The sequence below is a fragment of the Lepisma saccharinum genome, chromosome 1 (assembly GCF_977018435.1).
Source record: "Lepisma saccharinum chromosome 1, izLepSacc3.1, whole genome shotgun sequence".
Lineage (NCBI taxonomy): Eukaryota > Metazoa > Arthropoda > Insecta > Zygentoma > Lepismatidae > Lepisma > Lepisma saccharinum.
Window position 1 is genome coordinate 112,877,430 of NC_139229.1, and position 17,332 is coordinate 112,894,761.

Here is a 17,332-nt window from a genome sequence, read left to right on the forward strand (position 1 = left end):
TTCGTGTGTTTCGCTCTTGCTGCTTTCTGGTTTCCCATTAATTCCAGCCCCCTTCCTCCCCCGTTGACAATTTTCTTCAAGACTCCTTGAACAAAATAAGCAAGGAAATCGTTAACTTGAATATCCTAATATAACAAAAGTCTGAATGGAATACATGTACGTACCCTACATATTTTTAAAATATTTAAACAAGTACACAATTCGAACAAGTGTTCTCGGGTTACCAGTCAGGTTAAATTGGAGTTGGCTTCCAACGTTTCGAGGGCATACATTGGATAGCAATGCTAAATTTTAGATTGGCACAGACTTTCCATAGTAAGGAGGGAACGGACTTTGAAGTTCGGGGAGGCGGGCAATCAATATTTAGCGCTTTGGCATAAAATTCGTATGATGATCATTATTTAGACACCATACCATTTGATGATAGTATGGTATAAAGTGGATTTTACTCTGGATTATTCGCTAAGCGGCATTGCGGTGGGTGTCATAGCCATCCGCCTCTCTTCCTTCTCTCCTAAATAAAACATATGATGCATGAAAATGCAGTGAAGTAAAATAGAGCACAGACTACTAAATAAGAAATCCACGGGTAACTATTCGTTATTTTACGTTACTTTTCTGCCACTTTAGGATAATGAAGGTGAGAGAGATGGTTTGACACAGCATCAGGTACGGGGGCGCCACGAGCTCAGAGACAACAAAGTGGGTGCAGAAGAAGCCAGAAGAGAACAATTTGGAAGGAGTAAAGGTCGCGGGACCGTGTGAAAATATTTACTTCTTATTAAATTAATATTATTGCCGGTTTCTTAATTAATGCCCTAATTATTTTCTTGCTCGATTCGCTTGCAGTGCTTCGCACAGTGTACAACAGCGGATTGAAGAAAAGGGGCATAGGGCGCTGTAAGTCACCACTATAGAAAAAAAATAATAATAAAAAAGGTACAATTTTTACGGTTCACATTATGTGATATTATATACGAAAAGATTATTGTAGTTCTGGTCTTACCATTTACATGATATTGAACCACTTTTCCACCCCATTTCTTAGTGATGCACCCTTTTCGTTTTTGGCGCCCATGAGCAAGTGGAGAATAATTTGGGAAAGAGTAAATAGCACGGCATCCTTTGAAAGTATTGACGCAAAATTAAATTAATGTAATATTCTTGTAAGTATGCAAATAAATAGATATAAAAATTGATAAAATTGATGAAGAAAAACTCACAAATAACACTCAACCCCAGCCCGAAATTCAAACCCCTGGTCTTTGGTGTCGTAGCGCGCTGTGCTAATCACACCGCCACGAAGGTCGGCTACTACATTGCCAGACACGACCAATATTCTTGGTGTTGATTGAATATTTTAGTAAATTTAGGAGATGATGCCGCAGTTCATTAGGTGAATCACTTTCCAAAAAGCTCAAAAACTGCTTTTGCAACAGGAAAACGCGCCATCCCACATATCGAGCGTCTCAAAGGCAAAATTGCACTAATTTTGCTTCGAATTTATTCCCCATCCAGCCTATTCACAGGACTTGGCCCGTGCGATTTCTTCCAGCAGGTGCACCATTTCAACGAAGTAGTTCTATTAAAAATACTACTGTATTGTCTGTTCCGTGTGCTGTCATAATTGTACTAAATATAACACATACCAACGCATTGTAAAGAAGCCGATACAACAGGAAAATATGTAATGTAAGATGTGCATATCAAACTTGTCGCAGAAAGTGAATTTTACACGTGAGATACAATCCAGATTTTTTTTATTTTAAAATACTCTAAGCCTAAGAGGAGAATTTGTTGAAGGAGGCAACAAATACTATTTTCACTATCTCTCTCTGTGTATGAAACGATAATTGAATCAGTCATAGGAACAAACAAGTTCTGGTTAAGACAACTGCAGCATGAATATTTGGTTTGCCCCACTGGTGTACGCAGGGTATAGGTTGGGGGAGATGATGGTGCTGTAGCTCCACAATTACCTATGAATTTTTGAGAAAATTTGAAATTCTGAAATTCTGAGAATTTTTTTTTTTTTTAAAATGAAAGCACTAAAAACTCTGGAAAGGGCAAAATGATAAAAGCAAACTTCCCTTAAAACGACCCCCCGATATTTGTCTTTGAACAACTTTAAAAATTTAAGGCAAAAAAATAATATTTATGAAATATTTTATATCCCGTCTTCTCCCAGAACACAGTGAAGCAGCTATGTAATATCCACCTTTACGATTCCGGCCGCCCCCGAAACGAAAAATCATGCGTATGCAAGTGGTGTGCCCAGTTAAATTTTTCTACCTTATCATTCAGTTGTGGGCTTTTTAACATATATTCCCCGACCAAAAACACTGCATACACATAATTTATTTTCTGACATTTCAAATTATTTAAGAAATCAATGTACTAGCTTTCTGCGTGTCGAAAATATACATTTTAAGATATAACTATTGACCACTTGACAGGCTATTGCATCCAAATTAAAATCAGTTACTATATTTATCAAAATAATATTGAAGGGTTATGATTATCGAATTTAGTTATGAATTTTGGACTATTATCCTTATGCTTGGTGCCTTGAAATTCTTTATTTGGGAGACTGCGTTCAGGACCTTGAGGGGGATGGACATTCCTTGTGTAGGGAATCATCGTCCCTCTTTGGCCCAGTAAAAAGAATGTCTAAAGCAGGAAATGGTGGCAAAAAGATGGCTAACGAAAGTCCTTGGTATGTCACTGCATGTAGAGTTCGGTAGAGTTTTATTTTTAAACCCACTTTATGCACATAAATGCTTTTCGGGACTGTGGTCTTGTAGTTTAAAGTGGAATCCGAACAACTTGTACCTCCACCTTGCATTAAACCCGGAGCCCTTTGATTACAAAGAGGTCGCATTACCACTACGCTACTCATCAAAGAAAGAAAAACTGAAACTCTTCCACAACTTTTCAAGAGAGGAACTGTTCCATTTGGAACATAGAAGGGGAGGAGAAAGGTCTGTTCCTCTTTCTGATAGCGAAGGAAGTGTGATAATTTACATTGACATTTCTTAACATTTTGATGTTTTCCTCTCAAAAATAGGACGAGGCCCCAATGATTTTTTTTTTTTCCATGTGTGAGTACATACAGCGAAAATCAAAATGATGTTCCCGATTTCAGTGTCTATTTATTTTATTGTAATGATACGTAAATGACTGATATTATACACACAGATTGAAAAACGCAAAATGTTTTTCCTGGCGTATTATAAATGTTCTCTGTGTGATCCACGTGTTACACGACACACATCTAGTCTATAATCAAGTTCCTGCCACAACTTTTCCTAGCATGTCAGGGTCCACGTCGGCTATGGCTGCGGTGATACGCTCACGCAATTCCACCAATATTGTAGCATTTTCTAATTGACTTGCCAGAAGGCGGTTCAACCACAAATCTTGTTCGGAAATGCCGCTGAACGAGAATAAAGAACGCTTTCTGCTGTCCAGTGGTAGCCATTTTCCTCACTGTTACTAAACTGCCTTCTGGTGGCCGACAGTGCCACTACGAGTCTTCAATAGAAAGAAAAGAAAAGAAAAAAAAACTTGGCATACCAAGTTTTACTCTTCGCTTTTGCTGTTTTGAGAAAAGCCTAATTCTAAAGTTGCGGATTTCGCAATAATTTAATATTTAAAGGGTTATATCTACTAACAGCGTCAATATCCAAGTAATGTGCTATTTCAGTGAGTGCTAATAGTGAGCTTTCATGCCGATTAAAAAGAAATGGTAGTGTTGTTTAACCAAGATATTAAGGGCCGAAATAAGTAAAAATACAATGGAAACTTGTATTTTGGGCCCTCTTTATTGCCGCATAACAATGGAAAGCAACAATACCCCATAAGACAATTGACTATATACAAGCAAACAGTCTTACACTAACAACATATTTTTAAGAAGTATAGATAGAACCTCAGAATTGCATGTTTAAGGCCAGTGGTGGCGACTGGGTTCCAAAACCTGGGGGTGGGGCGGTGCAATGAAAATTCACTTTCTCTTAATAGACAAGGCTTACCATTAAGAGGCCATAGTGAGGAGGCAAAAAAATGGGGAGCAACTATCTCTTAAATCGTCGCCACTGTTTAAGGCTGCCATTTTAATTAGAACGTGAAATCGGAACATTTTTTACCACACGACTCCTCTGTTTCCAACCATTAATATCTTGTGCCGGAACCATCTGAGTATGCGTGTTTGCCCATTTCTTCTCATCAGGCATCAAAACATCTGTGTTATCTGTGAGTGTTTTTACGAAGCTGTTACACATGCACGGAATGGTCAATCCACTCGACAACGCGAGATTCTAACTGTGGGCTGCGAACTGAACGCATGGAGTTCTCGAATATTTCTATCTGATTCGTACCAGAACACCATTAATGTGTCTTGTCCTCCCATGTTTGCACCTCTTATGAAAGCTGAAACCCACCAAATTGTCCATATTCAGGCACTCGCAAGTGTTCAAAATTGTGATTGATTCATTGATCTGCTTTATTTTAATTCGCCTTTTGTGCCACTTTTGGCTAATTTGCGGAGATTGGGATGAGTGATGATATTATTAAATTGATGAATGGACACTCAAAAAACATCCATGTCCAGGCCGGGATTTGAACCCGGTACCCCTGGCCTCGTAGCGCGATGTTGCAACATCCTCCAGTTGGACACCAGTCGTCAAAAAGTTAGTCCGCTACTCCATTTGTCGGGAACATTAGACTCTTAGTAACTCATCAAGGCTTGCTGGGTAACAAGTATAAAAAAGCCAATATCTGAAATATCAGTATCTGCTGTAGGTTCACACATGCATATGCATTTTTCTATTATATAAGGTTACAAACCGCATACACGGAATTTGGTCCGGGCACAACTAAATCATCAATCAGAACTTTGTTTTTCAGTTGATTTGTGCAGTTTATTTCTTTCTTAATAAACTGCTCCAATACCCGGTATTGCTGAAATATTAACTTTAGAGAAAGAGACCTTCGATCTCTTCAGCCCTCGACCCGAAATAGCACTACACTGAGGCTCCGGAAGTTCCGCTGTCGTCATTGTCTTCATGTTTGGACCCGAACTGGAACTAGATGTAGACTTCGTTACTTTACATTTTCAAATCACTATATCTTATAAAGCCACCAATGGACCGATTCTATTGTACAGATCAACTGGGAAATGAATATTCTCATATTCTAGAACGTTCAGCAGGAAAACGATTCGTTAATATAGCCAGTAGTAGTTCGACTCCTTCTCTTATTCAAGAACGTTCCTTCTCGCGCTTTCCAGAGATTAAAAATTACAACGAATCGTCCTACTTGTGGCGCTACCTTTGTTGTGCAGCTTTCAAATGCTGACAAGTTTTTCCATAGTGCTCAAGTTCGCTGCGACAACACCGAAAGCGCAAGAAAAGTTTACGTGCAATATTATGAAGAACAGGGTTATAGAACATTCTTCGTCTTCCCTTGATAATAATTTCTCTCTTTAAGTCATCGTCCTATTATTCAAGAAGACAAAAACCTATTTTTTTTTCTAAAGTAAATTGAAAAATTTCCGATCCTCACCTTGGATACGTGCTATTAACAATAAGAGAGTTATAGAGCATTCTCTGTCTTGTCTCGATAATCATAACTCTCAATTTACGATCACATTATTCAAGAAACTAAAAGCCTCATTTTATCTAGTGTAAACAGAAAATTTTCGGTGGGGGGCTCGAACCCCCTTGGATACGTGCCTGATGTCAGATTAAGATCGATGACTTGCCTGTTGTATGCAGTAATAAGGATCTCACTTCAAAACCTTTCCACGCTGAATATGACATGGTTTAACAAGTTGAACAAGGGATGCTGGACGGCGTGAGGAAGAAAATGAAGGGGTGATGAAGTACCCTTCCCCACCTCCTGGCGGCACCCCTGATTCTAAGTAAACCCAAACTCATACACGAAAATAGTTATCGAACTACTAACACCGAAAAAGTTACCAACTGTATATTGCCAAGTTCATAGTTAATGCCAATCTTACATACCTACAAGTTTCTTGTGAACAATTTAATAAGTGTAAAATATCAGCACTATGCCACGAAAATTTGAGTTTCTGTTGTCTCGGCACGGTGAGGTTGTCAGTTTCGGAAGGGTGTCCTTCCTTAATCCACAAAGCTGCATACTTTGGGGCAGGGAAATCTTATGACTGAACCATAAATAACAAATGATTTTTCAATGGTGTTTGTTACATAGTTAAGACATGGAATAATATATCCTTTCAATTCCATTTTTCTTTAAAGGGATAAAAACACTTCTGGCAGAGATAAAAATAATTTTCTTTTGCAGGGGATAAAATTTATTGTGGTGGGGAAATCACCAGCACCCCCTTCGCTTAATTCGCACACTGCTTAACTCATTTAATTATTAACCTTCCTAAAATACCACTCTTTCTCCCCTTTGTCTTAACACATTCTCCCCGCTCCCGAACTTTCGTTTCATTACTAACATAAAAAGTAAAGTGTTCCCCTGTGCTTTGCACCAAGCTATGAAGGCGTATACGGGGTGTGGAGTTAGGGCCCCACACTTTCTTGATCACGGCCGAAGCTGGGGCCGCCTTTATGTCCCAGAGTATCCTCCACGTACCCACTTTATACTACGTTGGGCGGGCGCCAGAGCCGCTTCAACAGGTGGAAAAAATCCCGGGTCTCTCGCATGGTAGTCAGACGCTAGCTGAGCTACCGCGGTTTTCATTACTAGCAATGCAGATGCCATTAATTTAATTCAATTACTAGCAAGTAAGATCTTACGACCAAGTTCGTTTCTAGAACGCCGGAACAATCTTGGTCCACTATATCCATGAGACGTTATCTAGATTTAGCTTTAGTGCCTCGTACATACATATAATTGAAACCGTCAATACATGGACGAAGAGAAAAACGGGGGAAACGAAATTCCGCTGATCTGACGCCCTTGTTTATTTTAAAGGCACCAGGGCAATAAGCACCTACCCCTGAACGTATGCGGGAGGAGGTTTCAGGTGTTTCCCCTTTTTCTTTCCTTGTCTGTTTATTACTGAGGGAAAATGCAGGGCTTGAAGTTAGTTGTGGAAGCATTCCCTTTCATCCCATGCTGCGGCGACCTATTGAAAGAATACGCTGCATTCTTTATGGAACCAAAACACAATTATAGTCCACCCCTTCCAAGGTCAAGTGGAAACAACCTGCATTTGTTTTCCAAACATATGAAGTCACGTACGCGGTCACGAAGACGACGTGGGCGACCCAATGCTTTCCGAATGAAGTTATGTTTATTCCGTACTGAAAGAGACGAACAATACCCAGTCTGTAGGCCACATCGAACCAACGGAAAGCGACGTAAAATAACGAAGAAATAACTAATACCACAAAGAGCATATATATATATACCTCACATATTTAATAATAATAATAATAGGTAAAATGTAAAGTTTCCCGCGCATATAGCACCGTGCATGAGGCAAATTTAGGGGACGTGGGAGCACATATTCTTGATGTCGGCCATTTTGGAGGTGATGTGTTCAGCACCACACTCCGGCCGCCCTTACTCCTGAGGATTACCCCAAGGTACTAATTTTTTTGAGTCAGAGTGAGCCTCAAATAATAATAACAATAATAATAATAAACTTCTGTATCTGTATAATAAACTAAACTTTGTATCAAGATACTTTGAGAGTTACTTACACATATGTACTTAATTTTACATTCATTTTGGAAGACAATGTATGTTTCATAATTCCCGGGTCTCTTTGGTTATTCCTAGAACACCCTTGTTTATGAGATGGGGCCTAGTGTTGTGTAGGCCCCACCAGATCAAAACAAACATTGGAGGAGCAAGGGAGTTTGTGCTTTCTTCATAGCATTGCTAGCGACTTCTGCCCTGTCACGAATTCACAGCTCTCATAAACAAATGCGTGTGAAATAATGTGTAACTGTAAAGACAAGAGAAGAATTCGCACGAAACCTAGTGGTGTGAAAAGTTGGGTAAAGTAAGGTTGAACCCGCATTATTTTATTTTTTAAGAAATAAACTTGAAATGATAGAGAGGAAACAACAACACGAACAACAAAAAGATAGGTTAGGCAGAAATATTGATCTACTTTCCTGATGATACATACCACATTTCATTTAGCATAACAGAGGGCTTCCAGCCATTGGATGTAACCGTCACATGAACCTTACATCCATGCCTACCTATATGTACATATGTATGTATGTAAATATACGTATTTATGCATATTCACTACTTACCCATTTTTGACATTTGCAATTCTCTGTAGAAACTAAATATTCAGAGCTTAATCATCGAAACTCAACAAACAATAGATGTACAATTTGCCAGTAAGAAATTTACTTTTGAGTGCAAAGGTGGGGGGGGGGGGAGCGGGAACAAAATAGAAAACTTACAACTCTGCTAAGATGGTAATTACTGTAAATTTAGAGCTTTTAGGCAGATTTTTTTACAGTCGCTGTATACCTTTGAGGACTAGAGTGATAATTCATTTGAGTAAAATTGGGTCAAGGCCTTCGATAAGGCGGGAGGAAAATGGATTTTCGCTATTTTGCGCGATTACAAAATGCTGTAAGTTGAGAGATGTTTAGTTTTTCTTTCGGCGAAGTGACGAACTTGATTGATTGATTGATTAATTTGGTGTTTTAAGTCCACTAAGGCTAATCGGGACTGGACCTACAGTTTAAAGTGGGATCCAAACCATTATGTGCCTCTACTGGGTAGAAGTGGCGGACTTGTTTCAACAAGTTAAACTTACTCTAACCTCTGGCGATATCTTGAATTGTACAAACATTGCCACAACAACAGAAACAGTGCTTTCATGTCGCACAAATATCTACACATTCAGTTGCTTGCTACAAACGAGTGGTGTCAATGCTACTATTTTAAACAGTGGATCTACAAGCTGATGGTCGATTTGCTGACTGGATTGGTTTTCGTAGACACACCCGCATAATGTCGTTCGAATTTGTGCTTCTGGACAACTCAGGGCATTATTAAATGCCTCGATACCCATGGAGAACATGATAAGCTGCAACCCTAGCTCCAACTTGTTCAAACACAAATCTAGAACATATTTTAAAAACGAAGATTAATTTCTTCACAATGAAATTACTCGTTACGACCCTGTTGATTACAATATTACAACTTTGTTCACTACAGTGATAACAAACAATTGAGGATTTGAGGAATACAAGGGTGGAGGAGCGGCACCTCACGGTCGTACACATGCTTGACACATGCGTACATGAACATACCTTAGCCTACAAGAAAAATTGCCCCTACAAGAAAAAATGTCATTTAACCAACTTTTACCTCAAGTATGCATTTTGTATGCGATACTTAATGGGAATAAAATTTGACTATTCCTAAAAAAATATTTCGGTCCCCCTTTTTCTTATATCTTTCTCGGCGACACTGTAATGCTGACAGAAGCTCTTTGATATTTTCAAAATAAAATGTTTCCTCTATTCGGAGGAACGTTGTTATCCATACCTTACTTTCTTCTGTTTTGTTATTTTACGTCCTTTTTTTACCTCTCTAGGTTAATCACAATACAATGACGATGAAGGATGAATTGATGAGATAGATGACGGAACAAACACATATCGATTACCAAAGATTCGAACCTAGAACCTAGGATCAGTGTGTGAAAGTGCAACCCCCTCTTTGAAAGGTTAGCCCCCAGTCCCTGGTTTCTATCCGGCCCTCTGGATTAACCTTCAAATCCCTCCTTTCACCTCAGCCTGGGTGCCAAGCGAGCAGATTATATTTGAGCCGGAAATATGAAAGGGGGGTTTCACATAACAATTTATATTTTTAGTCCCTGGTTCGTTACGCATGTACAGAAAGTGAATAAACAACTGGTTTAAAATGGACAGTACTGTATTTCTTAGAGTTAATTCAGCAAATCATAACATTTCTAGTAGTGCCTCCTCGATGGCGCAGTGGTAGCGTCGTCGCCTTGTAATCAAGGGGTCCCGGGTTCGATACCCGGTGGTGGTATATAGAGGTTCGGATTCCACTTTAAACTGTAGGTCCAGTCCCGATTAGCCTCTGTGCATAAAGTGGACTTAAAACACCAAATCAACAACAACAGCAACAACATTTCTAGTAGGATTATATTGTTTATTATACGTTGTTATATAGTAGTATATATCTCTGCAAAACTATCTCTGCGGGCCTACCCTCAGCTGAAATGATATTCCGTTCATTACAAATGCGTTTCCTTACGCCTTTACTCTTTCTTTTGGGCATCAACTATTCAATACGGAAATTTCCAAATATTCAAAACTTTTCTAAAGGGGACTTGGGACAGCAAACAGGCTTACACCAAATGCTACATTCTTATAATAGTCTAGCCACCAAAATTGGACTAAACTCGAGGAGACATTCCTCGTCGTCGAAAGATGGGGAAACACTGTTTTCTATAAAAGCCCAATTGGCTTTTCTATAGTCTGGGTAAACGTCCGTGGACGTAGCGTTGGAAAATTCCACTGCAACGGTCTTTGGAAAGGCATCTCCCCCACTGGGGTGATAAAGAAATCTAATATCCAGCAAAGCACAATCCAATGAGCACATACACTTACATCCAGTAATAACATATAAGTACGCACATGGAAAACATATTACTTTACCCTACACCTTGTAGCTGGCCAGCAATTAATTAACATATTTCCAAAACGAGTATTGCTCAATCCGACCATTACAAGTGCTCCGAGGTTTTTCTTGGCTATGACATTTATGTTACGAAGATTTCATACAAAATATACAAATAACCAGTAGGTACAGGAGACAAGCAAGTTGCTTGAACCAACAGAGGGTTTCGTACCAAAGCAACAAAATGCAAGGGATACAACACCTGGATCTTCTTTGCAATCTTCAAAGCAGCATTCACTGCACGTGAACGGTGCAACTAGACTATAGAAAAAAAACGAACCTTTCCGAGAGTCACCCAATCTACAGGCAACTGAGCTGCTTATTGCGTCACCCCGGTGTGGAAGGTCACACTTGCTTCTTAATGTTCGTTTCAAACGACACTTGTTTCTTATTTACTTATTCTTCTGAAATCTGCTTTTGCCTGAATCTTCCTTAATTCATCAAAATATCTGCTTTCGAAAGTTTTAATGAGCACGTTTTAAGAACATCTCAACGACCAAAGTCAAGAATTAGTAGAACTTTTGACTGTCTTCTAATCACCGCAAATTAGCAAATATATTTCCATCAATGGATTGTAAATTGATTATGTACGAGTTACATGTAAATATATTTTGTAAACTTCAGGTTAGTATATTTCATTGATTGATTGATTGATTTGGTTTATTTTACTTCGAATTTCTGCCACTTTTGGATAGTCGCGAAGATGAAGATGAGTAATGATTTGACGAAATTGATTAAGTGATACTCAGAAAGAATACTCATGCCCCTGGCGCTGACCACTCCGACGGTTAGTGTATTTAATTTTACATAGAACTTTAAATAATATTTTTCTTCCATGTGCAGCAATTTTTACCACAGTTATGTTCGGAATTTGGCAACTTCGACATTTCCGTTAACGAAACAAATAGTTGATGAAGGTACGATGAATAAAAGCGAACTATAAAGATCCCATTTTATGTATTTTCCGTCCATAATTATAATACATGAATAAAGTTAACCCACAGTTTTAAATTTTCACATGCAAATTTGCTTCATTATTCGGGCTGGTTGATTAGAGGATAACAGCAGTGTACGTAAAAATGATCAAGCATAGCGTTATGAACCTCAGGTTGAAATTCTAAGTAAAGCATGCATGTGCGAAAATCCCTCCACTTATTTCATGAGTTCATGATTCATGCTTATGTCACGTCGTAGATATGTAAAAAGTGTTTACAGTGTAACTGCGAATGCTCTATGCTATGTGTACTAATCAGAAAGTAGTATATCCATAGTTGAACTCACATTGACAGACAAACAATTTTATCGACATGTCAATTATTTATTCCATAATATTAGACTTAAGACTACTTTCAATCCAATTTGCAATTATTTCTGAGCAATCGACAGGTATATGTTGTCAAATTGTTTACCCTCACTTACAAACAGACAAACCACTTGAGAACATTTTGCCGAGAGAAGTTGCCATAGGCATAACTTGGCGGAGGCAAGGGCGGGCAACCGCCCCCCCCCAAAAAAATCATGTGTTGAGTGAAAGAGAGGTATATTCCAAACATAAAATGCCAGAGACAGAAAATAGTTCAGAACTCAATGTGCTGTCAGGAATGTGTGAATATAAGAACACTGATCATGAGTTTCAACCCAGAACTTTCTTGTGTGTGAGGAACAACATTTACGAGAACATTTACCAAATTTGAAATGAACTGTTCAAAACATTATTGACAACCTCCGGGAGTTCAGGATGCTGTGAGCATTCTCTCTTGCCCTCGAAGGTTCAGGACCAATACACTGTATACTCAACGCTACTGGGCATTAAATACTTCGCCTTATTGCTATTTTGTATATTTAACAAACGAGTGATATTAATAGGTCCAAAATGATAAATGAATTTTAATTGATTAGGTGTTTTAAGTCCACTTTATGCACAGTAAGGCTAATCGGGACTGGACCTAAAGTCTAAAGTGGGATCCGAACCACTTTGTACCTCCACCGGGTATCGAACCCGGGACCCCTTGATTACAAGGCGACGACGCTACCACTGCGCCATCGGGGAGGCCTGAAGCTTCACTCATACTTGTGTGCTATATGTGGTATGTGGCGGATCGGATTTATATGCTATATAAAGATCGAAATATGCTATGCATAAAAACACCTTCGAAATTGTATTATGGTCTATATAGTATGTTTATGACCTCACGGATACTCTTGGGGATGCCACGTCTCACATGATTCCAAATACTGAAGGAATTCCCTTCTAAAGCCCACATTTCTTGCGTGGCTGGGTACCATCATTTTTCAACATAGATAGCGCAAAACTATTGCATTTCTATCACTTGTATTTGAAGAATATATATCGTTTACAGAGGAGGAATTGATGAGTTGCTGGGCTCATTTATAGTTTTCTTCTGCAATAATAGAACCATTATGCACTAGAGGTATTAACTGCTCAACATGAGTGACAAAACTTGCTGCAAACAAATTGTAAAATTTACACGGTAAAAAATAGTTTAACTATACTGTGCTAGATTCAACTAAATTCATGCAAACAACCTCACACCGTACTGCATACTTTGCACACCATGGTACAGAGTTTTCAAAGGCCTGAAAGCCAAAGCACATGACCAGTTTTCTTGAAATATATTATTATTTAATGAGGAAACAGGTAAAAATGATGATAAATAATTCAGAATCACCCCTTCCCCTCTCCAGGTACACTTTGGACTCATCGTATATATCTGATTCTTGTTCTTTAAAAAATGGCAGAAATACAAAGAGCGAACTATCGCTCCCTCTCACAGAAAAGACTACAAAATTTAGAAAGAGAACTACATTGATTAAATGTCCAATTTATAAAGTAGGTATTGTCCAGATTTTCAGGTCTTTGCAAATACTGTGTGGTACTTACGGCATGGAGGAAGTCCTGCTCTTCACGGAAACCGGAAATCACATGAAACCGTGGAAGATTTATGCGTGTGAAAATTTCCATACAAGTCGATATTTCTCTACGGCTCAAGTGCTGGGACGTACACAGTGGATAGCAGAAAGTCAACGAATCTGAAAAGTTTCATGCATGCTGTGTGACGTATAAATTGTATTGTTAAATTGTTGTTCTAACCTCACTTTATGCACTAATAGGATAATCGGGACTGGACCTACAGTTTAAAGTGGGATCCGAATCACTATGGGCCTCCACCAGGTATCGAACCTGGGTCCCTTGATTACAGTTTAAAGAATATTGACAACAATTGTATTTGTAAATTCCCACGTGAATAACCAGATGTTACTTTAAATATCAAAAATATTAAATTGAATACTTAAATGCGAGCAGTTTGCTATATATTAAATAATTCTGGCATCAGCGAATGTGCATGATTATCATCTATTCACCGTTGAAACAGATTGACCTTAACTCCTTCAATATTAAAATTTCTAACATGTACCATTTGAAACAAGTATTTTCAGGTGGGGAAGGTTACCTTAAAACAAGCCCCCAAGGACTAATATTTGCAACCAGAAAGAAGAATGCTCTTTTATCTCCTAAGTTTAAATTAAGTATAACAACAAAAGTTTGCTGTGTGTTTAAAATTTCTATTCGGCTTGTTAATTTTCCAATACATAATAATGGTTTTAAAAGTTTAATTAAAAATTGATTTTATATTAATATAATTTTTTAATTTTACAAATACAGTAGTTATGGAATGAAAAAAATTTCGATCGTGCCTCCCCCCCCCCCCCAAGGTAGGTCCCAAGTTACGCCCATGGAAGTTGCTATTTAACATATCTATCAAATTACACGTCCGTAGCTTTAATTGAGTCCAAGATATTTAAGTATAAGAATATTTTCATTGTTGACTTTCGATTCATTGCCTCCCATAAACAGACGCATAATCATATCCAGATACTTTATACCGCTCCATGCTAGTATTTGACAGGTCTACCTATCTACGCTTCAATTTTATGGTTTTTGATTATCTATCCAATTATTTCGTGAATGACTACAACAATTAAATGAAAGACTCAATGGAGATTTTTAATAACGCGTCCGGTTGGTTTGACAAATTTAAATTTATAGCTCGAACCTTTTTGGTCACGTCACCACTTTAAAATTGAGGGTGATTCGAAAGTCGAAAGAGAAACACCCATATAATTTCTACAGATATTATAAACCGTGAATGCAATCACGTGCAGTATGTAGGAGTCTGTGTGTCCATACCTTACTTTCTTCTCCTGTTTATATATTCTACGATATTTTTCTACCACTCTAGGTTAATCGCAACACAATGAGAATCAATTGATGAAAGTGGATAGAAAGCTTTTCTTCTTTTTTTTCAAATGGGAATAGGCCAATGACATCAAATTCATGTAAAATGTTTTGAAAAATTGAATGGTGAAATCCGGTTTTAAGATATCTGTATTACTTTCGAAGTTACGGGGTGTCAAAAAGTACCGACGTATAAACAGGCAAAAACATGGAACCACCCAATTTCATGACAACGCATAACGTTAAACCAATAATATCATTACCATTATGTCTTGGACTGAAGAGTGCACCAAGAATACCCGCTCCAACTTCAAATCCGCTTATTTTTTTAATTGGAAAGGGGATCATGTGTCATACCGAAATAACGTGAAATTTTCTGAAATATCACATTTGAAATCCTTTTTAAGGGATTTTTATTCGTTTTTGAGTGTCTGCATAATATAATATTACGTACTTAATAATGGTTCTCCTGAACTCGAAAACTGTCAAAGATGTTTGATGTGTTACTTACCCCTATTCTCATTTGAAAAAAGGTTAGATCAAATATGGCGAATCCAATATGGCGTACGGGGTATCTAACATGCCGCAGAGATGAAGCACTTTATCTCCTAATAACGCATATGGCTACATTAATGGTCCATGTTTCAACTCAAGCAGAAAATGTAAATTTTCAATAAAACTTCAAAAAAACGAACTTCCAGTCTTTATACCGAAAATTAACAGAGTATAACTGGGTAAATCTATGCGATATTGAGGATGTCAATACACTAACTAATACGTTTTATGATATTTTGTATAATATTTTGAATGACTGCGTACCACTGAAACGCATCAAGGTACCTAAATATCCTGTGTGGTTCAATGGTGACATTATTAGGAAAATAATGTCAAAATTATATCATTACAAAAAGTGGGGAAAAGGTCATTGCAACGCAGAGTATCATGAAGGGAAATACAAGAATCTTAGGAAAGAGATAGGAAAGGGTTAACAGCAGCGTACAAAGCGTACATCCGTGAGACGGAGGAAAACATAGGGATAGATTTAAATAATGTATGGACTTATATTAGAAATAAAAAGAGGGATTCAGGTAGTGATACTTCTGAATACAACAATGAAATCTTACACAATGGACACGATATTGTAAATGCATTTACTATCTACTTTCTATCGGTGTACAAAGATTATTTACAGTACTCTATAGTTGAATCAGATAAGTGCGAAAACGGAGTGCTTTCCCAACTCGATATATCGTATATCGAATTGAGTGATATCGAGGAAGCAATTAAAACGTTGAAAGCCAAAAAAGCAGTGAGGATGGACATCATTCCTCCCTATGTGGTCAAGGGGTGCGCTGAACTGCTAATAAAAGCATTGAGTACAATATTCAATAACATTTTAGAACATCACAACTTCCCATCAAAATGGAAAATCACTAAAGTTAATCCCTTCCCAAAAAAAGGCAAAAAAGGCAAAACGTTCATTGCTTTAGGCCAGTGTAAATTCTCTCAGTTTTTTTCAAAGTGTTTGAACAAATACTGTACGATAGAATAATGGCCAACGTACGATCGGCTATATCTCCCATCTAACATGGTTTTATATCGCGGAGGTCGACAATCCCAAACCTTGCCGAATTTGCACATTTTGTAGCTTATGAATTAGACGAAAGGAAGCAGGTATCTATGCTGACCTGGCCAAGGCGGTCGATTCGGTAAATGATGACATTTTACTTCAGAAACTATCGTATTTTAATATATTTCTGAAAACGTAATTATGCTGCTAAAATCTTACCTCATGGACCGAAAGCAATTTGTCAATTATAGAGGATACATATCTCGGGAATACCCTACGCCTTCTGGGGTGCCGCAGGGATCCAATTTGGGCCCACTCATTTTTTACTCTTTATTAATGACCTCCCGAAAATTATTACGAAATCAAGTTGACTTATATTTGCTGACGATGTAAAAAATTTTAGAACAATTTGCTCTGACGAAGACAGCCTTGACTTGCAGGCAGACGTAAATAGATTACTATAATGGAGCGAAAATAATAGACTTTCATTTAATCTTGATACATGTCAAGTAATGTCTATAACAAACGCTGAAATAAAAAGAAACTTCCAGTGTCAGATGGGAGGAAAACAAATAGCTAAGGTCACTAAATTCGCGGATCTTGGTATCACGTATGACGCAAATCTATGTTTTAAAGAGCATATGCATCATATCGTTAACCAAGCATATAAGAAATTAGGATTGATAAAAATATGTGGGGAAGATCTAGAAAATACATCAATATTAATAATTTTTGTATGTCTCCCTAGTACGCTCACTCGTAGAATATGCGTCGGTAATATGGCAGCCCTTGGACAAAAAAAAAACATATGAGGGAAA